The sequence below is a fragment of the Equus caballus genome, chromosome 1 (genome assembly GCF_041296265.1).
Source record: "Equus caballus isolate H_3958 breed thoroughbred chromosome 1, TB-T2T, whole genome shotgun sequence".
NCBI lineage: Eukaryota > Metazoa > Chordata > Mammalia > Perissodactyla > Equidae > Equus > Equus caballus.
In genome coordinates this window covers 164,922,393-164,949,355 of record NC_091684.1, presented here as the reverse complement: position 1 = coordinate 164,949,355, position 26,963 = coordinate 164,922,393, and the positions used below count along the sequence as shown (strand labels likewise).

At 35.5% G+C, this 26,963-nt stretch overlaps 1 long non-coding RNA gene across 2 annotated transcripts in view; it reads left to right on the top strand.

The window, feature by feature from the left end:
* Positions 1–5,331, top strand: part of LOC111768340 (uncharacterized) — a 505,095-nt gene extending 499,764 nt beyond the window's left edge. For both annotated transcript variants that reach the window (XR_011440335.1, XR_011440332.1), the window contains one exon: positions 4,901–5,331. This is a non-coding gene — a long non-coding RNA (uncharacterized lncRNA). The remainder of the gene's footprint in view (positions 1–4,900) is intronic.
* Positions 5,332–26,963: the final 21,632 nt, after the last annotated feature.

Below are 26,963 nucleotides of genomic sequence, written 5' to 3'. Positions count from 1 at the left end.
ATTTCACATCAATAAATTGGAAAGTCTAGATGAAAAGGCAGATATTACAAAGATAATAAGAGGATATGGTGAACAACTTATCAACAAATTTGAAAAATTAGATGAAATGGATAAATCTCTTGAAAAGCATATTACCAAAATGGACACAAGAAGAAACAGAAAAACTGCATAGTTCTGAATATTTAATTTAAAACCTTTCCACAAGGAAAATGTCTGGCCCAAATAGCTTACTGGCAAATTTTTTCAAATATCTAAAGAAAAAAAATAACACCAATGCTACACAAACTCTTCCAAGGGTAGAAAAAGAGGAATACTTTCCAATTCATTTTATGAGAATAGTGTAACTATGCATCCAAAACCTGAGAAGGACATTAAAAGACATGTTAACCATGTCAAGATGTTAAGGGGAAAACAATCCTATGAGTTCAGCAGATCCAGAAAATTTTGTGATAAAATTCAATACCCCATTATGATTTAAACACACACACACAAACACACAAACATATAATCACCTCGGCAAACAAAGGAATCAAGAGGAACTTCTTTAATCTGATGGAGGACATTTACAATTTAAAAAAAAAAACCCTACAAATCTAGAGCAAACATTATGCTTCTTTTAAATACAGTACTAAAGGTCCTAGCTAGTGCAACAAGACAAGAAATGGAAATTAAAAGTATAGGGAGGGCATAAACTTCCAGCTATAAGATAAATACGTTCCAGGCATATACTACAGCAATACCACATCATATACTTGAATGTTGCTAAGACAGTAGATCTTCAATGTTCTCACTACAAGAAAGAAATGGTAATTATGTGAGGGGACCGAGAGCTTAACTAACTCTCCTGGGGTAATCATTTCACACCATATAAGAGGCTCAAATCATTACAGTGTGCACCTTAAACTCACACAATGTTGTATGCCAATTATATCTCAATAAACCTGGAAAAAATAAAGGTAAATGGAGTGGAAAGGTAGAAATAAAACTGTAATTATTCACAGAAAACATGATTGTGTTCCTAAAAACTCCAAAAGACCCCACAAGATCCAAGAGAATTAATAAGTGAATTTAGTAAGTTCCCTGGCTGCAAGGTGAATCAATATATATAAATGAGTTGTTTTCTTATATAGCAGCAAAAGACATTTAGAAATTGAAACTTAAAACAATACCATTTACAAGAGTATAAAATAAAATCAAATACTAGGAATAAATATAACAAAAAGTATGCAAATCCTCTGCACAGAAAACTATGAAAAACCATAAAACTAAAATAAGTGAGAAATATAATGCATTTATAGATTGTATTTTGGGAAAACTGCTATCCAATCTCAACCAAAATCCAAGAAAATTCCATTTTGCGGATAATGATAGATTCTAGAATTTTTACAGAAACACGAAGGATGAAGAATAACCAAAAGTCTAAAAGAAAAACATATCTAAAGGACTTACACTACCAGATAAAAGACTTCTTCTAACTCTACATTAATTATTGGTACAGTGTGGTATTGGTACAAGGATAGACAAATAGACTAGTGGAACAGAACAGAGTGTCCAGAAATAGAGCCACAAATATGTAAGCACTTGATTCAAGACAAAGTTACTGCTGAAAAAACAGAGTTTCTAAAAACAATGTCAACAAAATTACCAGTCTTAACTACTAATGTACCTAATCTTCATATGAATTTGAGAGATTTGGTCATACCATTTTACAGATAAGAAAAATATGAATTTTAACTCAAGGTGAATTCTCTATTTTTCTAAATACTGACAAGCCTTCTCCATCTTTTCAAAACTGAAATCAACTTTGACAAGCTTTCAATTTAATAAATTGACATTTTGATTATCACATAACTTAATTATATGTTTAGTGAGCTTTATTGGCATATTAAAATAATTACAAAGAGATTATAACTGAAATGACATGTATTTTAATTCAAGGACATGATGAAAACCTTATATTAATGTCTATATTCACATTTGAACTTCAAAGTGTTAAACTTATTAACCTCCAAGGAATGTGTAAGAGATCGAATCTTCCTAAATATACAGTTTTCACATATAACACCATCTTGAAAACATCTGGACTTCACAGAAACCACGGGGTGAGAAATAATCCTTCAAGACCTAACACAACCACATTCCTATCAGGGTAAAAAGATTTTTTTTCAGAAAGTGTTTGATTTTTCTGTAAGTACAACTAAAATATAAATACATACAGCCCTGTTCCTAATGTAGCTATCTGATCTTTGTATACTTTTGGGGGAAGGTCAGGCAAACATTCTCTCTGAAGATTCAAAAACCTGCTTTTCCCCAGAGACAGAATCTCAGGGAGAATTTGATAGGCTGACAAAAGAGACAACCGTTTGGTAGTGCATAGGTGTGGCTGAATATCAGTGGAAATTTAGAAAGTGGAAGAATTCTTTTCAGTTGAGATTTACAAACAGTATCCTTTATATCTTCCTGGTGCCTCGCTGTAAAACTGAGATAAGTTTGAACATTCATCAGCCAATAAAACACAGTAACTATATAGTAATGTAAGACAAGAACAAGGGGGAAAATCTTGTATGACAAAAAAAAAAGAATAATAAAAACATGAAAAATCACTATAATCATGAGAACTATTTTAAAACCCAAGTCTAATAAGTAAATCCCACAAGAAGTTCAACATCAGATTTTGCGGGGCATTTCTTCTGTAGGCAGCCCCTGATTTTGTGTTGCCGTGGCCGATGTTGAAGTCACAAGCTCACCTCATAAGGGGAATGTATACTACATGTCCAGTTTGTTATAAGCTTTGCTATTTCCCCACCATGGGGTGTCTTCTCTGCTCACCAAGGGAGTCATGGGAGAGATGTCAGGGCAAAGGGCTGACTCAGCAAATTTGTGGAAACCAAGGCTCATGTTTACTGTTCAAATTGAATCAGAACTTGATGAATAGAAGTTCACAAGGCAAAAGACTGAAGATAAGTGAACCTGAAAGAGATGCTGAGCAATAGGTGTCAAAGGGATGTTTCTCATCCTGGGGCCTGCTGCCACCAGGGCCGCTGCTATATGCCATTCCTGCCAACTCAGTAGGATTCAGGGATTCAGGCAGGGTCTTGATTGGAGCTCTCGCTCTACCACTTATTATAAGATCTCAGGCAAGCCACTTTCCCTCTAAGCCTCAGTTTCCCTAAATCCAAAATCAGGACAAAACACCTACCATAATTACCTCAGGGGTTTGAAACAAAAAAGGTAAGGATATGGGAGCACTCCTTGGACTCACTTTTTTTTTTCTTTTGCTGAGGGAGTTTTCCTGAGCTAACATCCATTGTCAATCTTCCTCTTTTTGTATGTGAGTCGCCACCATAGCATGGCCACTGACAGATGAGTAATGTAGATCCATGCCTGGGAACTGAACCCAGGCCACGGAAGCAGACGCCAAACTTAACCACTAGGCCACCAGGACTGGCCCCGGACTCACTTCCTTATAAATGTGATTTCTGTCTTTGTACACATTTAGCAGTATCAGAGTACTGCTGAAACAGCTCTTGGGGAAGAATATGAGTGAAAACTCTTGGATTTAAGTCTTCATTCAATTACTAACTAAGACTCTGGGTCAGATGGCACGATAGGCACTTAGGATACAGAGGTGAAAAATCACTGGGGCTTCTTCATCTTTCGGATGAAAAGTGCAGGCTAGATAATATCCACTAATATCCAGAGCCACTCCACGCAAGAGGATTATACACATGCAGCCTGTTGAGCCAAGGCTGAGCCCATGCGGTTTGCTTTGGACAGTAAAATATGAGTGAAAATGATATGTGTTCTCTCCACACAGAAATGTTAAGTTTCAGCACGTAGGTTGACTTATTCTTTTACTCTTTCCAAACCTCTCACATTGTCAAAAGATATATTAACCCCTTGAAAAAGCCACGCTGTCCATGTGGCTCAAGCAAGGATTGCATTTTATTGTTTTAAGGGTCCTGAGGTTTTAGGATTATTTTTTTCTGCAGAATAATCAACCTCATCTGTCCTGATAAAACAATGAAATGAGTTTTTTCTTAAACCTAAAGTTGTTTAATTTAAGGACTGGACTTTCTTTTGAGTTTATATTCTTCCTACATTTTTATACTCTCATAAAATACCCTTTCTTTTATGAAATGATTATCATGCTGTTAGGAGTGGAATTCCAAAATGTTGGAATGACATAAATATAATAAATTACATGAATACAATAAAAATGTACCACATGACTGCTTTTAGGAGAAAACAATTATCTCTAATAACTGCTAAAATATTGCCTTCAAAAGATTTGCCAATCCAGCCTTATGTCATAAGATTTTGGACTTTCTACGTGAGAACACAAATCAGGTTTTGGGTTTCACACTGGGAACCAAACCGTGATAACTTTGTTCATGACCTTGAAACACAATGACAGGTCTCTGAATATCTCATTGTTTGAATCTCATATGGACAGAGCAAAGGTAAGGTATATTGGATGACTGCTCTTCCTATGTTAAAGCATTTCAAGGCCATATTACAATTTACTGTCTTCAAACACCTGCCCACATATTTTAAGCAGTGTGAAAACTGTTGTGTAATTCCTGTATAATTAAAAGACTTCTGATCAAACACCAAACAATCGAGGATTCAAGTCTGTTTGAAAGGAGGTTTAGGGTAGAAGACTGAATTTTTAGAAAAATAAGGGAGAATTCTAGAACCTATATCAAAGACTGCTATGGAATGGGCAGTTTCATTTAATGAGTGGAGTGGATTGGAGGGGAGGACTAGAGGAAGGGGCTGGGGAGAAGGTCGAGAATTGCCAAACTCGGCTCAGCTTGGCACTTGCCAATTCAGAATCCCGGAGGCCTCCCTGGAGCCCTGGTGTGCCTAATTCCTTGTGTTTTCGTTTTCCTTTTAGATGCCTTTCCAGTGGAGCTAACAAAAAACAAAACAAAATAAAACAGTCTCCAACATACTAAACAGCTGTCGCCAAGATCAGAAAGCATCAGAAAAGACCCTAAAGAGTTGTCTAATCCCCAAGGAAGAGCTTGTTTAAGTGGAGAAGTGCTTGCAGCAGAAACTTTCGAAATTTCAGGGAGTGGAATTTTATTGTCAGAACTTTCAATAAAAGTGCAGCTGCAGATCCTGGGAGCATTAAATAAAAATTGCCAACAAGCTGTCTTACCTGTGTGCACTCCACGGAAAGAAAGGGCAATTGTGAGCAAGTCGCGCTTGTACGTCAGTCAAAACTCTGACAGCTACCCTGTGAAGTTTGACGAGCTGCCATGTGCTCGACTACCTAAGATACTCTTAACTGAACCATAAAAAGACAAATAAATTAGTAATTGTATCCCTCCTGTCAATGTCCTTTTTCGTGAACTTCTCAAGCTGTTGGTTAACATTGTCTGGAATGACTTACCAATGTATTCTTAGCTTTCTTAGAAAAGGCAGATACACTTGATTTTTTCCAAATTGTTCTTTGAATTGATTTAAGAAAATGATACAGATATTACCCATTTCTGGACCTCTCGTTTTACTCCCTGGTCTGCCTCCTCCCATTAGGAAATCAGACCAATAAGATTAACATAATCTTTCTTGGAATTGACTGTTCTTTTTAAATAGATCCCATGATAGACATGTGTAAAAATCAATAACAGGCTCCTCATTTGTCAAAGCTAATGACTAAACTCATTTTGAAGTTCAATAGTGGTTACTGAAGAGTGGCCACACATTATATATCTAATACTGTAGGTCTCTCCACTTATTCCGCAGAAGAACAGAGAAAAAGGGGCCTTTGTTCCTTGAGGCACAATAAAAAAGCTTGTGTCTCCATTTTACTTGTACATATTCATTTTTCTTCCAAACTATGGCTATTTCTTGATAGTCCAAGCGAAGATGTTAAAGGAAATAAAATGAAGAATTAATCTTACAATTTGTAACACCTTCCCCCTTTTATTTACCAGTTAGATTACGAGCTCCTTCAATACTCTCCATCTTAACTCCTTGAGGTTATGGGCCATGTCCTACATATTTTTAATATCCCCAGAAAGACTAACGTAGCAACTTGGTTACAGGTTAGCACAAAATAAAGATTTGGTTGAATTAAACAGAATTGCATTATCCAATATCTTGGTCCCTGGCATAGCAGTTATCTTAGAGCAGACATTCATATCCAGGGTAAAATGCAAAAGATGCAGCTTTCTGGCAGACTCTTCTGTGACAGACGCCCTGCATCACAGCGTGGTGTAAGCAGGGTTTGCTTCTGAGGTGTTCCTGCTACTTCCCAAAAAACCTTTTCCTAGAACCGCAGAAGGGTGAAAACTGACAGCTTCTAATATAACATCCTCCTCCCTTTTACATATCCTCTGATTACAGGTGGACGCCAGCAACAAAGCATCCTAAAATCCAGAATATAGATGTGGATGAAACACATTCATGGCATATAGCCCCTAACTAATTGAGATTAGATTTTCAGTTATTATTAATAAAGGCAATATCTTATATCTGTGTAATGCTTTATGCTTTACATAGTTTCTTCATATATATCATCTCATTTCCCAAACCCAAATCAGAACACTAATACATATTTCCTCCATTTCCCTAGAAATTCCAAATTGTGGTTGACTATTCTGTATTTCTCATTTCATCAGCGAGTTGCCTTTTTCTGGGCTCCAGGTTGTATATTGTATTGCATGCCCATTGGACACAGCCATCTCATGGAATCAATAGGTCGGATACAATTTGAAACTCCCTAGGCAATGGATTTTAAAAACTGCTTGAGGGTGGGGGAGAGAGACAGGAGGAAAAGGAATCCACAGAAACAATAACTGAAGTGGAGTGATACATTGATGATGGGAGCTGGAGAACTCCTGTTCTTTATAATAGCTTCTCAGGGGAGAAGCCGCCCTTTTCCAGAAGGAGGTGTCCTGGGAATAGCAGAGCCACTGCCATTCCATTCTTTTGATGAACAGAAACCTTATCAGTGTAATTCCTCTTGAGAGTTGAAGAGCGAAGGAAGCAGTTTAAAGACTTTTGAAAATTTTGGGTTTGAGGGGAAGAAAGCCCAGCACTCGGCTTGTTCATTTGGAATATCTCCTATGAAGGGGAGGGTAATCTGCCAAATTTAGGACCCTCTCCAATCTCACAGATACTGACAGCGATCTAAGTTCGGCGCGCATGCGTTTATCCTTGCCAGGGGAGAGAGGAAGCAATGAAGTGAAAAGGATGCTGAATGAATTAAATACAAAGTATAAAAACAAAAACACTTGCCTCCAACATAAATATCACAATGTGATCATATTTTCAATCGCAGCCATGCAGTGAGGATGTCAAAGCATCAGTCATTAATTAAATAGCATAAATCATTTTGACTTAAGAATAAGACACAGACACCTTGCAGTTTGTAATTTAAAAAGTGTTGCATGGCTTTGTCTCTCTCATTACAAGACTATGAGGTTTGAAAAATGAAGAAAGCAGGGGAAACTTACACTGTCTCACATCATGGCTTTGTGGCATATATGAGGCAAAACAGGCTTTTTAAAAAATATGTATAGTCACAGAATCCTCAAAGCCATAATTATCTGGTAGCATAGGAGGAGGATTCTAAAGCCTTTTCATGTTCAACAATAGGCTATTTGTGTGGAACAAAAAAATCTGGGTTTATAAGGAAAAGCACTGTCATGTAATTAGCACCTCTCATTTGTGTTGTATACATGTATTTAAAAAAAAATACTGATATTTTGCCCCAGTGGCTTTATCCAACAATGGTTTGTTTCCAGCTCACAGTCCATGTCCACCGTGGGGTGGCAGGGGCTCTGCTTGTTGTAGTCACAGAGAAGCTCAGGCTGAGGGAGGCTCCACCATAACTCTTGCTTCCATGGCCACTTAGTCAGGAAAAGAGAGAAAGTGACTCGTGCTGGCTATTAACATTTCCACCTGGAAGTGACACATGTTGGGTTTATTCACTTTTTTGTTACCAAAGTATGTTCACTCCTATTTTTTAAAAAGAGCCTTATGGAGGTATAATTTATGTACAACAAAATTCATACATTTTAAATATTCAATGATTTTTAGTAAGTTTACAGAGTTATGCAACTATTAGCTCGATCCAATTTTAGAACATTTTTCACACCACAAAAAGATCCTGCATGCCATTTGCCATCTACCCCCATTCCCACGCCAGGCCCAGGCAACCAATAGTCTACTTTCTGTCTCCACATATTAGCTTTTTCTGGACATTTAGGATAAATAGAGTCATAAAATAGCTTGCCTTTTTCATCTGGTGCCTTTCACTTAGTGTACTGTTTTTGAGGTCCATTGAGGTTGCAGGTATTAGTAATTGCTCCTTTTTATTGCTGAGAGGTAGTATATTGTATTGATATAGAACATTTTATCTTTTCACCCAAAATTGGACATTTGGAGTGTTTCTGCTTTTTGGCTATCACGAATAATGCTGTTATATTTGCATACAAGTCATGGTGGGGAAATATCCCCTTTTTAAAAAGAGGTACTTAGTAGTGTAATAAGATGGGGAAATTTTTATTCTCCATCAATTCCTTATGAGAAGTCCATTGTTTTTGAGAGATGTGCGAGTGTAGGGTAGAAGTCTCTGTATACTCTCCACTTTAAATCCATTGCTGCTTGGTACCGAGGCTTCCCAGACAGAAAAATAAGTCAGAGAATCTAGGCACTTTCTCTGGGAAGAGTCTGAGGGAGGAAACATCAGATAAGGGGCAACAAAAAGAAAACTAGGAGAGGGAGGCAACCATAGCTAGGATGGAATTTTGTTATAAGATAAGCATTGTGATATACACATTACACAACTACCTCTGTGTTGCTTACAACATCTTTGGTAACACCTGCATTTTTTCATTAAGCTTTGTGTGTAGGTAGATTTTTTAGCAGGAACTCCAATGGGAACTGACTTCTATGTCTGGGTGGATGCAGTAGACATTCTTGGTTATATACCAAAAGCATTGGCCTATTCTCCTTTCTTAATGATGCTCAGCTTTCATTCAGGTGTCTATCCCTTAATCACAGTTTTTCTGCTGGAGGAAAGATGACTCCACCCACTTAAGACATTCTATTTTACTGGCCATAGTTATAGCTTCAGTGGTGGGCATGTGACCTTAGCTACTACAATTAGGATGATGTTTAGGAATTTCGCTGGAATTTTGAGAGGAAGACTCTCTCACAGGGACTTGAATGAAGAAGGATGCAGCCTTGGTTGTGTCCTATGACCACGAGGGAGCCAGGCTTAGATGAAGCTTACAATGTGAACAGCAGAGCACTGAGATAACAGTGTTGGGACACTGAATTAACTAACCTTCACTTTTCAATTCCATTTCCCAATTAGGTAAGCCAGTAAAGCTCCCATAATGTTTAAGCCCCTTACTGTTTGAGTTGGGATTTTTATTCCTTGCCACGTAAAGATTTCAAACTGACAGATATTTGGAGTAAAACTAAACACAGCAGAGTTGTAGGAGGCAGAAGCCCTGGGGACCCTGAGACTGTAAATTTTGGAAATTAGCAGATATCATAGGCTGTGGAATTGTCCGGAGTCTGGGCCAATTATACCCTGAAATCCAAAGGGCAAGAAGGCCCCAGCTGATATATAGGTTACATTCGTATCTTTCCACAGTGTTTCTGTAACCACTATGTAGTGGACATTAAAGAGCTAAAAGTGCTTTGACCTATCTCTGGGATACCTGGGGAGATGTGCCCTTTGATCTTGTACAGCAAGCAGTAGGGACCTTTTAAAGGCAGAAAATCAGAATGTCCTGCCATAGCAACAAGATTTGTTTTGTTTCCCTCCCCAACCGCCTGATAAATGAATCTCCTCTTCCTCCGTTTATTGGAGAATCCTCTGTACATGTATATGACAGCACTTATGCTGCACACGTCATGTGTTTCTTTGCTTGTCACCCAACTGGACTGGGAATCTTTGCAGACAAAGATAGCACTATTACTCCATGTATATTTAGTGTCTAGTGTACCACCAGGACAGTAATAGGATACTCAGTAAATTTGTTTTATAAAATGAGTCTACATGCTTATATTTTTCCTTCAAAACCATAGGCTTTCTTATAAGAGACAGCCTCATTTCGTAGTAGAAAGAGAAACAATACAAAAAGCTGTGATTTGTAAAGTCAATGTATTTCTACTTTGGCTAATAACTAGAAAAGCTGGATAAAATACGAAAAACATCTGTTTGGAGTCATCAAAGAATTTCTGGGGAATTCATAACTCAAGGAACCAAAATCCTGAGTAGAAGAGTTCACTGTGGTGATCCCAACAGTATGCTTACTACTTTTTCCTTGAAGGATATGCCAGTTCTTAAGCAGTGCAGGACAGAGGCTGAGAAGCCAGGAAAGAGTAGCTGCTATGAGAAGAACTATGAACAAAATGTTGGTGATCTCATGGGACTAAGGAGACAAAAGTTAGAGTTAGATCTTCTAAGAAAACTGGGATTAAGACACCAAGAGCCTGGAGAAAAGAGAGGATAGAGAAGTGAGCCTGTCCGTCCACATTCATTTCCCTTTTGAATTAATTTGCCAGTTCTGAAGCTGTGTGGTATAAAAGGCAGATGGAACACTCAACAAAACTTTTAGTTGTTCCCACTGCTTTGAAGACAAAAAGGTGAGTTCAGGACCTAGCAAATATGAGAGGCCCTGGTAAACCCCCAGGCTCTCATTTGTGGCCCCAGGGGGTCTTCACCATAGGTGTTGAGGTAAATAGAGGTAGGAATGATACTAGGAGCTCTGAAACTCAGTCTGAGATCAAATCTTCTCCTCATTGGATTTAAATGTCTACCTCTACTCTAGTAGCTTACCAGAAAAAAATGCAAATCCTCTGAGTGAGAGAGAACATCCACTGTCTATAATTTCTCATACGCAAAGTCTGTCATTCAAAGATTACCTAACATGCCAGGAAAAAGGACACAAAGGAAAAACAGACTATAGACACAGACCTACAGCTGACAAAGACAGTGGTTTAATACAACTGGGATAAACATGTTAAAAAAATGAGTAAAATGATGAAGGATTTCACTATATATATGTGTGTGTGTGTGTGTGTGTGTGTGTGTGTGTGTACATATGTATATGTGTGTGTATATATATAGATATATATTCTGTAAAAAGAACTGAATGAAAATTCTGAAACTGAAAAATACAATTACTGAAACTAAAAACATCACATGTAGATTTAATATCAGCTTGGATAAAGGAAAAGAATGAATATAAACTATTCAAACTGACACATGGAGAATAAAAAAGAGGGCTGGTACAGAAAATATCAATAAAGACAGAGGAAACATTTTTTTTAAAAGGTCTAACCTATATGCAATTATAATCCCAGAATGGTAGGAGGCAGGGAATAAACAGAAGCTATTTTTAAAGAGAATGGCCAATAATTTTTCAAAACTAACAGAAGGTATTATGCCAAAGATTCAAGTTCTACAACCCTAAAAAGGATAAAATACATAGAAAAATACTGAAGTATATCATAGCAGACATGTTTAAAATCAAAGACAAAGAGAAAGACTTAATAGCAGTTAAAGGAAAAAATGCACTTTGCCTTCAAAGGAGCAACATTAAGACTTACAGCTGGTTTCTCAATAGAAATGGTGGACTCTGAAGAAATAGAGTGCTGTCTGCAAAGTTCTTGGAGAAATTAAAACTTTATACTTAGGATTTTATATCTAATGATAATAACTTTCAACACGAAGGCAAAATAATATTTTTAGGCAAAAATATGCATAGGGATTTGTCTCCAGTATATCTACATTGAAGTAGATATTAAAGGAAGTTCTTTAGGTAGAAGGAAATGATCCTGGTTTAAAACTCCAAAATGCAGGAAGAGATGAAGATCAACAGAAACGACAAAAAATGTAGTATAATGACTACACAAAACAATGATAATGCTGCCTTGTGGCGTTTAAGATATTTTTGGAATTAAAGTGCATGACTCAAAAAGGGGGCAAGAGGGGTGTTCTAAGGCTTTAGAATTGCTTGAAAAGTGGTTAAAAATTACTAACTTATAAATCACATGAGACAAACCGAAAACTAATGTAAGATGACAGAAAAAAGTAAGAAATCACATTAAATATAACTGGACAATAATTACTAAAGTAGGCTAAAACAAAAATATACAGTACTTGTGAGAGGCACATCTTAAATACAAAAATGAAAGTAAAAAGTTGAAAACAGGAATACCATGAAAACACTAACCAAAAGAAAGCTCATGAGGACAAAGCAGACTTTAGGCAAAATTCAAAACTAAAATTAAAGAGGAATATTTCATAATGATTAAAGTTCAATCTGTAAGGAAAAGACAACAATTCTAAATTTTTATGCAGCTAATAACATATCTCCAAAATATGTAGACCTTAGGCAAGATTCAATACTAAAACCAAAGAGGAATATTTCATAATGATTAAAAGTTCAATCTAGAGGGAGAAAATAATAATTCTAAAATTTTATACACCTAATAACAGTTTTAAAATGTATAGGACCAAAAAAAAAGAGAAACAGAAGTCTGCAATCTTATTATGAGACCATCAGCAACTGATAATGTGCAGTAACAAGCAGACAAAGAATCCATATGAATGTAGAAAACAGAATCACAACAGAAATTTAAAAATTGCCCTTACTGACATACACAGGACATATTCTGAACAATGGCAGAATGGACATGTTTTTCAAGTACACATAGAATTTTTGCCAAAATTGACCATATGCTAGCCCATAAAACAAGTCTTCAAAAATTGTGGAGAATTAAAATTATAAAGAGCATGCTCTCTAATCATAAGACAATATACTGGGTTGCTTCTGAGGGAATTCGGTTGGGACCTATTCAATGTTGGTCACTATAGCAGTGGCTGAAACTAGAAATAGATGGAGCAGAGAGGATCTGAAGTGATACATAAGGAGGTGTCCCAAATACTTGTCCTTTTGTGTGTGCAAGTATTTCTAGGTGTTAGGGTAAATAGTCATATTTTTAGACTGTCAGTTAATGGAAAAGGTAGCTGGACAAATCAAGGAGAACAAGAGATATATGCACACACACGCATGCGCAAACACACACACACATGCCTGCCCTTAAAATGGTGGGGGAGCAGGCCCAGTTTGGAATGGCCTACCAATCGCATGTATCCCATCACTCTTGTTAACACTTTGTTACTTTGCTTGTGTTTACTTGAGTGACTGTATAATGAGACTCCGGTAGCTATGCTGTGCTGGATATAACTAGAACTGGTACTGGGTCCTTTTACTCTCTCCTGCCTTTTTTTTTCTTTTAACTAATTTAAGTTTGCCCTCTCTCCTCTGGAGGCTTGGAAGAAATTTTTCAAAAGATAGGGAAAGAAGTCTAAACATTGCTAATTCAGAGGACAGGCTGTGCAAGTCTTCATCCTAGTTACATTTAATCAAATAACTTAGGGTTAATTTATGGGGACCTGAGCCTTCCCACAGAACCCGTTTACCTCTATTCCCCAAATATCAGCTACAACATGAATAACAGGGACACAATAAGAAAGGGCTGAAATAAATGCATTTTCAACATGATGGAAAACAGAGAGAAGTTGGTGAGAAATTCTTTGAGGGGAGAGTGGGAATCAGGGAAAACTTCCTTTTAACTGAGTTCTAAAGAATCATTAGGACTTTATAAATGAATCCGGGCACGTAAAGGGAAAGAGGCTGACCACAAACAAGGGCACAGGGGTTTGGATATACATAAAACATTCAAGAAGTGGTGAGTTGGTGAGTTTTCTACTGTGGGTACAGCACAGAGTGAATGAGAGGAAGGAAATGAGAAGAAAGAGATGTTGGGTGCAGGTGTGGAAAGTCTTGCTTAGTTTATTAACATATTTGGCTGTTATGCTGGAAGCTGAGGTGAGTCAATAAAGGATTTTAAGTATGGAAGAATCATGATTGAAGGAAAGTTTTCCAACAATCATTCTGGTCACAGTAAGGAAAACAGAGTGAGGAGAAATTAGAATTATGGTTTATGGGCATATTTCAGAAAAGAGATAAGGGTTTGAATCTGAGCAGTGACAGAGGAAACGAGCAGAATGAGGTTATTTGGGATCAAAGGCATCTTAAAGGTAGAATCAAAGAACTTGGTAACTGAATATGATAAGTAAGCGAAAAGAGTTAAGAATAATGTTGATGTTTCTAGCACGGCCTACAGGGTAGATGGAAATACTGTCAGCCCACGTGGAGTTCAAGAAATGGGTGCAGCCCGAAAAGAGGGCGCTGTAAAGAGGTCTTGTGTCATAAAAGCTACACGGTTAAAACTGAGAATATCTTTAGAGAATAATAGAATGATCTCTTCTAGGTAATTTTTCTCCCAAGCTGAAGCAGCAATTATTGTAACAGTTTTAATATTATATGAGGTTTATATTGGGATATACATAGTTTTTAAAAGGTCTGGAAATGACAATAGGAGCAGGATGGTAGAATGGAAAAGCATTAAATTATAAATCAGAAGTCATCGTCTTCATCAGCCACCTGGTTGACCTTAGACAAACAACTTGATGTCTCCAGATCTTCATTTCATCCTTTGTGAAATGGGAGTAATAATGCTTTCTCTTCACTCATCTCACTGTGTGAGGACCAAGTGAGATGACACATTTTTAGTGAAAATTACAAAGTGCAACATAAATGGTGTGATAGCATTTTATTGTGTCATTTGTCAGTCTGATAATTAAAAAAATAATCTTGATTGAAAATAATTTCTCAAAATATTTTCAGGGAAAAAGATTTAAATTCTAGAGAAGGGTTTAGTTACAGTGGAGGGTTTCTTTCTCTTTCTCTTTTTTTTCAACTCCTGAATATGGCAAATCTTCCGTCTGCCCAAATATTAAATCTATGAGGCTACAAACGTGACATTCCACATGGTATACATTATAAAAACAAACCCTGAAACATTTGTCTGGGGCAAAATAAAAGAAATTGAAAAATTGAACATGTCAAGCTTTTTTACTTAATGCAAGATATTCCCATTATTTCCTTTCCTTTTAATAAAGTTCACACTTAGTTGCTCTCTTGAAAACCAATTCTTCCTAAAGCTTCTCTCTTTATCTTTAATATGACTCTTTTCTGAAGCTCTCATTTCTGTCCTGGCAGCATTATTACATATCTTACAGAATCGAGCATTAGAGATTAATTATATGTGAAGTACATCTGATAGCTCTGGGGTTTCTCTGGGTAGTCGTGAAGGCTACCCACTGGTGTCATAAACGCTGCGTAAATTTAATTAAAATGTAGCTATTTCATTGGGTCTACTATATGCAAGGAGGGCCTCTGGTCTTCTGCAAAAAAAAACAAGAATGATCTAAAAACTTGCAAAGTTAAAGGAACAAAATACCCTGTGGTGGGGGAGAGGCTGCCAGAACAGCTGGGCACAGAGTAGAGAAGGCTAACAGACAGAGGGAGAAGGTCCCTGATGTAACAGTAACTCCTTCCAATTTAACCAAGCCTTCTGAGTGCTTCAAAGTCAGAGAAAATCCCAAGTGCACTTTCAGCTCTCTTTCAGCTGATTACTCAGAAAGCCCCAGGGGGCTGTAAGCAGATAGGAGTCTACACCATAGTGATTCAATGGCATCTCATCCTCCCAAATACCCAAATGAGCATTTCCACCCTGACTTCTCCCTGGCACTTCTCCAATAGTGAATAAACCTGAATAGCCAAAAGCGTCAAGTTCAACATCCAGAGCCTGACCAGGAGACCCGTCTGCAGCTTATAAGCCTTATCTTATACATCTGTGAAGAATGGGTCAGGGCATTTGATTCTCTGGAGAAATAACTTTCTTTGAAAGCCCCAGAAAATTCAGTTTGTCCCTTTTTTATTTTCTATACGAGTAGCAAGTAGCCACAATGTGATCTGAAAATGGAAAGCAGACATTCTATAAAATGACTTCTGTAAAAGTAGCACAGGACCCGTGCTAATCGTTTGGAGGAAGTGTGTAATAACAGTAATAATAATTGCCAGCATTTATTTCATGTTACTATGTGCCAAATATATGTGTTATTTCCAGCCCTCACACCGATTCTGGAAAGAACATACCACCAGCCTGTAGTGCAATGAGCATAAGTTTTTTTTCTCCTCAAAGCCCCAGTACGTAGTTATATATCCTAGTTGTACATCCTTCTAGTTATTCTATGTGGGATGTCACCACAGTATGGCTTGATGAGCAGTGTGTAGGTCCGTGCCTGGCATCCGAACCTGCAAACCCTGGACCATCAAAGCAGAGCACACAAAGCAGAACACAGAACCGCTGTGCCACCGGGCTGGCACCCCAAGTATAAGTTTTGAAGAGAGACAAAAATGGTTTGCATCTGGGCTCAGCTACATTCTGGCTCTCTGAATCTCAATTTCTTTACCTATTAACTAATATTTGGCTGGTGAGTTCTAAGTGATGCTTAAATGAGTGACTATGTATACATATCTATACACACATATATATACGTATATACATATCTCCCTAACACATTGTCTGGCAAACAGTGGGAGTTCCACAATATTAATTCCCATCTTAGTCTTCAGTAAGACTATGTGGATCTCAATTATTTTTCAAAAATTCTCTAAGGATAGGGATTTTGTGATTCTTCCACTGGTAGTAGCTTCTACCAGTGTTTAATTAATTTTGTAATGTAGACTTTTCTCCTATCCAACATCAAGATGTGCATCATGTGAGAGAAACAGCTGTTCTATGCTAGATGAGTCACTGTTTCTTTATTTTATTTGGCATGTATGGAGAGCTGTAGACTAACCCTGTATTAGAACATCTCTTTATTCTTGTTAGTTTGGCGTGTGTGAGTAAAAATAGGGAATGGGGGAGGAAATGAATTTTGACATTTAACTAGGTCCAGTCAAGATGGTGATGTTGGAAGGTCCTGAACTCACCTCCTCCCATAGGCATACCAAATCTACAGCTACATATGGAACAATTTCCTCTGAAAAAAACCTAAAAACTAGCTGAGCAGCTCCTGCACATTGGATGAACAAGCAAAACCCCACATCAAAGTGGGTAGCAGAGGCTGACACATGACCTTGACAAAAACCCCACCCAGTGCAGAGACCCACAATTGGGAGGGAACTCAAAACAGGGAGCTTCTCCCTGAGGAGCAAAGAGTTTGAACCCCACATCACACACCCCAACTTTTAAGACCTGCACCTGAAAGACAAGCCCCCAAAACATCTAGCTTTGAAAACCAGTGGAGCTTATGTCTAGGAGACCTGCAAGTGTTGGCGATGATATGGAGAAAAGGGAACTCTTTCATATTGTTGGTGGGAATGTAAATTGGTGCAGCCACTATTGAAAACAGTATGGAGGTTCCTCAAGAAATTAAAAATAGAGTTACCATATGATCCAGCAATTGCTGGGTTTTTATTCAAAGAAAACAAAGACACTAACTTGAAAAGATACATGCACCTCCATGTTCATTGCAGCATTATTTATCATAGGCAAAATATGGAAACAACCTCAGTGAGCATCGATGGAGGAATGAATAAATAAAATGTGGTAAATATGTACAGTGGAATATCGTTAGTCCATAAAATAAAATGAAATCTTGCTGTGTGCCACAACATGGAAGGACCTTGAGGGCATTATGATAAATGAAATGTCACACAGTGAACGAATACCAGGTGATCTTACCTATGTGGTGATTGGTTGTTGCCAGAGGCAGGTGGTAGGGCATGGGCAAAATAGGTGAATGGGGTCAAAGGGTATAAACTTCCAGTTATAAAATAAATGCCATGGGGATGTAATGTCATACATGCAGACTATAGTGAATACAGTGTTGCACATTTGAAAGTTGTTAAGAGAGTAGATCTTAAAAGCTCTCATAAGAAAAAAATTTTTGTAACTATATAGTGTGATGAATGTTGACTAAACTTATCGTGGTGATTGTTTTGCAATATACACAAGCGTTGAATCACTATGTTCTACCTCTGAAACACATATAATGTTATATGTCAATTATACTTCAATAAAAAAAAAGTCAGAAAAAAAATTTAACTAGATCCTATATGAGATTCTCTTTTGATCAGAATTACTTTTGTCCAGGATATTTTTTTCCTTTGTTCTCACAGCTGTCATCCTGAATCCTGGGACATCTCCTTTGTCCTTTATCCATAGATGTAAGACACAGAGATCCTGAGGAACTCTCATTCCATATAAGGTCAAGAGCTGTCCAAACTTTCAGTCTGGAGTGAGGGTTGAGAGGTGTAGGCAAGGTTGGAAAGAGGACACGAGGTAGATTCTCTCTGTTCTTACCACAGCTGTTGACATAGTAGTGGAAAATGATAAAATTCCTCAGAATTAGTCTCTGCAATTTTTAAATTCTCCATTCTTGGATATTTTACTTCTCAATCTTTTAATAGTCTCATTTACTCTATTGGGGCTATTTCTAAGTTATCTATACCTTAAAAAGTGGGCAAGTTCTTTTTAGAACATCTAAGTCAACAGTGAACATCAAGAGCTTTGATTTATTTTTAGGATGATATAGGTAGAATACAGGACTATGAAAAATTACATGCCAACAAATTGGACAACCTGGAGGAAATAAATCAATTCCCAGAAACATACAACCTACCAAGACTGAGTCATGAAGAAACAGAAAATCTGAGCAGGCTGATTACTAGGAAGGAGATTGAATCAGTAGTCAAGACCCTTCCAACGAACAGAAGTCCAGGACCTGATGGCTTCAGTGATGAATTCTCCCAAACATTTAAAGAAGCATTAACATCAATCCTTCTCCAACTCTTCTAAAAAATAGAAGAGGAAGGAACACTTTGAACTCATTTTACTAGGCCAGCATTTCCCTGACACCAAAATCAGATAAGGACACCACATGAAAAGGGAATTATAGGCCAATATCCCTACTGAACATATATGCAAAAATCCTCAAAATATTAACAAACCAAATTCACTAATACATTAAAAGGATCATACACCATGATCAAGTGGGATTTATTTCAGAGATGCAAGGAAGTTTTGACATGCACAAATCAATTAATGTAATATACCTATTAACAAAATGAAGGATAAAAATCATATGATCATCTCAATAGATGCAGAAAAATCTTCGACAAAATTTAACATCAATTTATGACAAAAACTCTCAACAAAGTAAGTATAGAGAGAATGCCTCAATATAATAGAGGCCATACATGACAAGCCCCTAGCTAATATCATATTCAACAGTGAAAAACTGAAAGCTTTGCCTCTGAGATCAGGGACAAGACAAAGTTGCTCACTCTCATCGCTTTTATTCAACATTGTATTGGAAGTTCTTATCAGAGAAATTAAGCAAGAAAAAGAAGTAAAAGTCATCCCAGTCAGAAAGAAAGCAGTAAAACTATCACTATTTGCAGTTAACATAGTCTATATTCAAAACCCTTCAGATTCCACCAAACAACTGTTAGATCTAATTAACAAATTCAGTATAAGTTGCGGGATACAAAATCAATATGCAAAAATCTGTTAGATTTCTATACACTAATAATGAACCATCAAAAAGAAAAATTAAGACAACAATCCCACTTACAAATACATCAAAAAGAATCAATCCCTAGGAATAAATTTAACAAAGGAGGTGAAAGACCTGTACACCAAAAAGCATAAGACACTGATGAAGTAACTGAAGACACAAATAAGTGGAAAGCTATTCTGTGTCTGTGGATTGGAAGAATTAACATTGCTAAACTGTCCATACTACTCAAAGCAATCTACTGAATCAATGCAATCCCTATCAAAATGCAATGGTGTTTTTCACAGAAATAGAACAAACAATTCTAAAATTTGTGTGAAACCTCAAAAGGCCTTGAATAGCCAATCAATCTTGAAAAACAAGCCACAAAGCTTGAGGCATCATACTCCCTGATTTCAAGTTATGTTACAAAGATACAGTAATCGAAAAAGTATGGTATCAGCATAAAATAGACACACAATTGATGGAACAGAATAGAGTTCCACATTTATATTGTCAAGCAATTTATGACAAAGGAGCCAAGAATTTATAATAGTTGAAAGGATAATTTCTTCAATAAATGCTGTTTGGAAAACTAGACAGCCACATGAAAAAGAATGAAACTGGAACACTATCTTACACCACACACAAAAATTAACTGAAAATAGATTAAAGACTTTGAATATAACATCTGAAATCATAAAACTTCTAGAAGAAAATAGAGGTGGTAAGCTTCTTGATATCGGTCTTGCCAATGATTTTTTCTATTTGACACCAAAAGTCAAGGCAACAAAAGCAAAAATAAACAAGTGGGACTATATCAAGCTAAAGAGCCTCTGCATGGCAAAGGAAACTATCAAAAAAATGATAAGGCAGCTTACTGAATGGGAGAGAATACTTGCAAATCATATATTTGGTAAGGGCTTAATATCAAATACATAAAAAGAAGTCATAATAACTCAATAGCAAAAACCCAAACAATCCAATTTAAAAATTGGCAGAATATTTGAATAGGCATTTTTCCAAAGAAGACATACAGATGGCCAACAGGCACATGAAAAGATGCTCAACATCATTAATCACCAGAGAAATGCAAATCAAAACCACAATGAGCTATCACCTCACACTTGTTAGAACGCTTCTTATCAAAAAGACAAGAAATAACAAGTGTTGGCAAGGATATGGAAAAAAGGGAACTCTTCTGCATTATTGGTGGGAATGTACATTGGTGTAGCCCTCTATGGAAAATAATATGGAGGTTGCTGAAAAAATAAAAATTAGAAATATCGTATGATCCAGCAATTCCACTTCTGGGTATTTATTTAAAGAAAACAAAACACTAACTCAAAAAGATATATGCATCCTCATGTTCACGGCAGCATTACTTACAATAGCTATGATATGGAAACTTATGTGTCCATCGATGGATGAACGAATAAATAAAATGTGGTATATACAATGAAATACTATTCACCATAAAAAGAAAGAAATCTTGCAATTTTCATCAACATGGATGGACCTTGAGGGCATTATGCTAAGTGAAATAAGTCAGACAGAGAAAGACAAATACCATATGATCTCATTTATATGAGGAATCTAAAAAAACAAAAAAACAACCAAGCTCAAAGCTACAGAGAACAGAGCAGTGGTTGCCAGGCCAGAGGCGGTAGGTTGAGGATGGGTAAAATGGTTGAAGGGGGTTAAAAAGTACAAACTTCCAGTTATAAAAGAAATAAGTCCAGGGTATGTAATGTACAGCATGGTGACTATGTTTAATAATACTGTGTTGTATATTTGAAAGTTGATAAAAGAGTCGATATTAAAAGTTCTCATCACAAGAATAAAAGATTTTGTTACTATGTGTGGTTAACTAGATTTATTTTGGTGATCATTTCACAATATATACAAATACAAAATCATTATGTTGTATACCTGAAACTAATATAATGCTATGTGTTAATTATATCTCAATTAAAAAAAGAAAATACATATAGGTAAAATTAAAGTACTGATAATGAATTAGAAATTTTAAATAGAGATAAAATTTCTAAGGTCTTTGTACTACCCAAGAAATAAGTAAACTTTGACTTATTTAGTCTAAAATACAGAAAGTTGATTGTATAAATCACTTCCCTAAAATTAGAGCATAAAAGAAATAGAACAATAAAAATGGACTCAATCAATCCAAAAGAAGACGAGGAGAAAAAAAAGAAAAATGTAACACTGGGTCAAGGGGAATGCACAAAATAAATGAAAGATATTATCAGTTATATAAAATATAAGTAACTGCGTTTACATTTAAAATATTTAAAGACAAAGATTCTTGAAAAGGATCAAAAAATACAAAGCTATATGATATTTACAAAACGTAAATCTAGAATATAAGGCTACAAAATGCTGGAATATAAAAGCATTAAGGAATACAGAAGACACACCGTGACCTAAAGAAATCTTTTGTAGCTATGCTATATCAGACAAAATAGCCTTAAGGCAAAAGGCATAAAAAATGATAAAAGTTCATTTTAGCGAAAATATACAGGAATTTTAAGCTTTATGAATTGAACAACCAAAAGCAAAAAACAAATAATGCAAAAATTGACAGAACTGCAGAGAGAATTTGAAAAACTCACTATTATAATGGAGTATTTTAACACACATTTCCCAGTAACTGATGGATAAAGTAAACCCAAAAAATCAGATATAAATAAAGAAGACTTGAACAAACTTGATTTAACACACATATAGAGAATTATGTACGACACCAGGAGGGGATAAATTCCTTCCAAACACACATAAAACATTTATGTAAACTGCTCAGAAACACAGCCATAAGGAAAATCTTAACAAATTTGTTCGACCATAATGCAAGGAAGTTGGAACTAATAAAAAAATAATACTAATAAAATCAAAACCAACAAAACCCACACTATACTTTGGAAAATTAAGAAGCATATTTCTAAATAACCCATGAGTTAAAGAGATACTGTAGTGGAACTTAAAAAACATTTAGAACTGAACTATATTGAAAATTATGTGTCATAATTAATTACTTGCAGGTAAATTAGTATTATTCATAAAAGAAAAAATAAAGCTTCAATCAATGAGCTAAGCACTTAAATTAAAAAGTTAAAAGAACCACAGGAGGGGAAATTAAAAGAAGGAACAATACACTACTACTACTCACAAAACAAATTACTACTACTCACAACAACATGGATGGATCTCAAAGATATAATGTCAGTTGAAAGAAATCAGGCACAAAAGGTTATACACTGTGTGTTCCATTCCATCAAGTTCAAGAGCAGACAAAACTAAGAAGTAGTGATAAAAATGATGACAGAGGTTTCCTCTGAGGATACTAACTGGAAAGGGACACAAGGGGACTGAACTCTCTAGAATGTTCTAGATCTTGATCTGGATAGTCGTGTCACAGATGTATTCATTTGTAGAAATTCATTTACCTATATAGCTAAGATTTGTGCACTTTACAGTATATATGTTATACTTCAACAGAAAGGCTTAAGAAAACAACACAAAGTAATTAAAAAGAAAATGAATGCATAATAAAAAGAGCAAAACCAAAAAGTCTGTTTTTCTAAATAGACTAATGACATATACAAGCATTCATGTGCACTGATCAAGAAAATAAGAGAGAAGAACAAATAGACAATTTTCAGGAAAAAAGGGGGACATAACCTAGGCGATGTATGGAATAAAGAGATAAAAAGTGAATATTAAGGATAACTTACAGCAGTACTCTTGAGAACATAGACAAAATTGATTAATTTCTAGAAAAAATAACTTTCCCAAACTGACTAATGAAGAAATAGAAAATCTGAAGAATTGTCTAATTAGAGTCGTACCCAAAGCTTTGGCCAAAGGCTAAACTGACAAATATTAAGATAAACATTCAACAAAAGCCAAGACCAAAGACAAGTGAAATCATCACAGGATGAATTTCTGGGATACAGTATTAAATCTGAAATTTATCTGTATTATTTGTTTATCATAGCAATTATGTTTTAAAAAATTTTAGCAGATTACGAAAGCTTGACATTACGTTGCAAGAACAGTAATTCTTTTCTGTGTCAGCTGCTGCATTTCTCCTGTGACCATGCTGCTGTATAGTCAGGATACCAAAGATGCTCTTTTTCAACGGGCATATTTAATACTGTCATAGACTTCTTTATGGCTAGCTGAATATAATAGAGGAAAAAGCTTTTCATAAAATATTTTCTAGTAGTAAATTTGTACTTGGAATTCAAAACTTGGGTAAATCAAAAAAAAAAAGCCCCTGTATTTTTAGCTACTAAAATTGGTTATGAATCCCTAGCTGTTATTTTTACGGGCATTTTTACATTTTTAAACTTCATAAACTAAATACTCTAAGAATAATCTTAAATTATTGCCACATCCCTTTTTTTTCAAGCTTGATTAGCAAGAAGGAAATGTCTCTAACACATTATTTTCTTCATACTCTTCGTACGTTTATTTATATATGCATTTAAGATGACTTACGAATTAAAGTTTTCATGATATTGAAGTTTTCTTCTTCATGAATATTTAGGTGATAATATTGATATTCTATTTATAATCCATTTGTTCAAGATGAGAATTATAGCAAAATAAATAACTTTCGAAATTTAAGATTATCATATAATCCAACATCTACTATTATCCCTTAAATTAATACTTCAGTTTTTAAAATCATAAATTGGTTCAAAATGATAAATATTCTTGAATTAATATAGTAGCTAATGTCTTTCTCTCAATATATATTAGTTTTTAATTATTAAAAAATTTATACTGATTGCTTGTTAATGCTAAAATAACTTTCATACTCATCTGCTTTGTAGCATCTGATCTTACACGAGTAAATACACATTTCTACCTCAACTGACAAAATTTCTTCACAAGCTCACAGGAAAATTTCCCTGTGTACTTGAATTTTATTCCAAATTGCCTCTATAATGTTTATCTACATGAAGATTGGGAATTTAATAGTAAATCTGAATAGCTGATGTTTATTCTGAGACAGTGTTACTCTCATTACATGGGGTAGAAATCATATATGACCACACGATCATTGATATGCACAAATTCTGGTTTGCAGAAATCTCAAAATGGCATTTGACTATTCCGGCTTCCAAAGGCTGAGGAAGAATTTGAAGATAAATAGGGGCTTTTGACTAAATACTAAGACTGAGGTGAAATTTAGCATATATCTAAATGATCACTAATGTTAAATTACTAGTAAAAAAAAATCCAACAAAGAAAACACCAGGAACAAATGTTTTTTAAAAAGTCTACCTAATAATAAAGGAACAAATAATTCTAAATTTACACAAACAATTACAGAACACAGAAAAAGAGTAACACTTCCCATATGTTTTATGAAACTAAGATAAACTTGATACAAAGCCTGAATGATATAGTGCCAGAAGGGAGAACTACAGACTAAAGGCATTTGTGAAATTAGATGCAAAGCTACTACCCAAAATGCCAGCACATCAAATTCCCCCCCACAGAAATACATCATGACAAGGCTGGATGTATCAAGGATTGCTCGGTTAATACAAGAAAATTGATCACGCTAATTCACTAATAAAACATTAAAGGAGAATAAAATATGTGATCATGTCAATAGACGCAGCAAAATACTTTATAAAATTTAACATTACTTATGATTTTAAAAACTTAGCAAATTACTGTTTTCAATGTTAAAGAATTCTCTTTAATATTTGAAACAAGACAAGGGTGCTAGGTACCTCCACCACTGTTCAACATTATTCTTCAGTTCTTGCACGATACAAAAATAAAGAAAAATATGTAAGTATTAGAAAGAGGGAAAATGGATATTATTCACAGATAATTCAATTGTCAACAGAAATCCCAAAGGAATCAACATATGATTTGTTAGAATTAAAATTTGTATATAGCAAATTTCTTAGATACCAAATCAATTTCATTGCTGTTCACAAATTGCAAAGAATTAAAAGTGAAACATAAAATAGAAACTATTTGTAAAGAAAAACTATATAAAATAATAAATATTACAAAGCATGTGCAAGCCATTTACGGAAAAAAATATAAACTTCATTGAAAGTAGGTCTAAACATGGGGATATCATGTTGTGAGATTACAATAGTAAATATGAGAAAAATGTTGATTCTCCCCAAATTGATCTATAGATTCAATTTGATTCCAATCAAAATGTCAACAGGGTATGTTTGTGTGTGTGAAAGAGAGAGAAAGAGAGAAATAAAACTGAGAGAAAGAGAGAGAGAGACTTGGAGATACTTGAAAACGAATCTAAAATTTATGAGGAAGAGTAAAGGGACAAAAATAGCACATTGCTCCTGAAGATAACAATTTAAGAGGGGAATTTGTCTTAGCAGATATCCAACCTTAGAATAATACTGTACTATTTCAGACAATGTGGTATTCTTCCAGGGGATATGCCAATTAAACAGAATAGAAAATCCGGAAATGGACTAGAGATGTAAATATTTCACTTGATTTATGGCAGAGTTAGTACTGCAGATAAGTGGAGGATGTTAGAAGTTTTGAATAAATGGCTTTGGGATGCTTGGTTATCCGTATGGAAAAAATGAAATTTGACCCCTATATTATCCCATAACTAAAAATCAACTGCAGGTGAATTAAAGCTTAAATTCTAAAGGTAAAACTATGAAGATTTTAGGGGACGATTTGAGAATAGTTTTCTGACCTCAGGGTGGGGAACAATTTCTTAAGCAAGATGCAAATAGGGCTCAATGAAAGGGAAAAATGATGTTTTCAACAATGTGAAAATGGAGAACTTCTGGTTCATCAAATTATGCCACTAGAGAGTGACTAGACTTGGAGGAAATGTTTGCAGCATGATAACAATCAAATGATTCAAATTCAGAACATTTAAAGAACTCTAATGAATCATTAAGAAAAAGGCAATCCAATGGAAAATGGGCAAAAGACTTGGACAGACACCTCCCTAAAGAGGAAAGGCAAAGAGCCACTATGCTTATAAAAAGATGAATGGATTCATAAGTAACTAGAAAAATATTAGCTCTGATGTGATTGAAAAGCAATTTCATTCACTGCTGGTAGGAGTATAAATGGGTACACACATTTTAAAAAGTAGCATTATCTATTGGAATTGGAAATGACTCTCCCCTGTGACTTAGAAATTCCATTTCTAGATATATTTCCTAGAGAAACTTTTATACATGTCCATTATCAGGACACATGTGTAAGAAACATTCATAGCAGCACTGCTTGTAATAAGAAAAGAATCTGGAAGTGGCCCAAATATTGTGTTACATTTATACAATGAATACCACGCAGCAGCGATGCCATGGGCAACAATATGAATAACTCAGCAGAATAACGTTGGACATGGTAAATTCACAAAATATAATTGATATAAATACACATGGTGCAACACGCATTTATAGTTATCTGAAGTTCAAAAGTATGTATCAATAAATACTACATTGTTTAGGTT